Here is a 1,128-nt window from a genome sequence, read left to right as displayed (position 1 = left end):
GAAGAGATAGATGCAAAAAGCTGGAGTAACACAGCAGGACAGGCAGCGTCTCTGGAGAGAAGGAATGGGTGAAGTTTAGGGTTGAAACCCTTCTTCAGACCCGGATGTCTCGACCCGAAACAACATCCATTCCTTCTCTCCAGCGGTGCTGCCTGTCCCGCTGAGTTACTCCAGCTTTTTGTGTCTATCTTCAGTTTAAACCAGCATCTGCAGTTCCTTCCCACACAGTATCAAGAGGATATTCACCAAGATGTTGCCTGATGTGGAGCATTTCAGCTATGAGGAGAGAAAGGATAGCCTGGATTTATTTTCCTTGGTGCAGAGAAGTCTGTACAAAATTGTAAGGGCTAGTAGGATAGCAATAGGATATGTAATCAGGAACATTTCTCCAGTGAAGATGAAGGGTGATAGTGACAAGTAATTCTATACAGTAAGTGTCCAGCCACTGTCTGAATGTTGCAGTCAGGCAGACCTGCATGTAAATTGCTTGCTATGAACATCTTCTTGCTGCAGGAGTACTTAGTATGTAACATTCAAGATGATTGTAGCTTTTAGAATTACAATTTGGGGAAACTGAATAGTGCACTGGGTTGGAACTAGCCTTTTGCTCTGGGATGGGTTTTTTAATAGAATGTGTCCCTTGGACATTTGTGTTAAAAGTCCAAAATGAAACGTTGGAACATGGCCGTACACTGTAAACTGCTCCTACTTTTTCAATAATTGGTTATGTCATTCAAAAAAGCCTGGAATATATTTGGCTTGGGAATTGGACAGAAATTCTTGAATGGGCTTTAAAGTGGAATCACATTGCTGTGGTGGAGAAACCTTCATTCTAAACCTCAAGTTAACTCCAAGGAAAAAAAAACTATATGGTCCTTCACATTTTACAAATGTAGTAATTTGTTGAAGTGAACAAATGTCGCATTTTTTGTGCACAGTAATCTCCCACACGGGCTGATGTGATAATGTGTTGTAATGTTGGTTCAGGGATAAATATTAGTCAGAACACAGGGATAGCTCTCGTGCTTTTCTTCAGACTAGTGCTCAGGGGAGCTCTTGATGCCATTTCTATATTCATGAAATAAAGCCTCTCATTTTTCAGTGGCAACATCCTCGCTCTGATGAACA

The sequence above is a fragment of the Amblyraja radiata genome, chromosome 8 (assembly GCF_010909765.2).
Source record: "Amblyraja radiata isolate CabotCenter1 chromosome 8, sAmbRad1.1.pri, whole genome shotgun sequence".
Taxonomy (NCBI): Eukaryota; Metazoa; Chordata; class Chondrichthyes; order Rajiformes; family Rajidae; genus Amblyraja; species Amblyraja radiata.
This window is presented reverse-complemented; position numbering follows the sequence as displayed.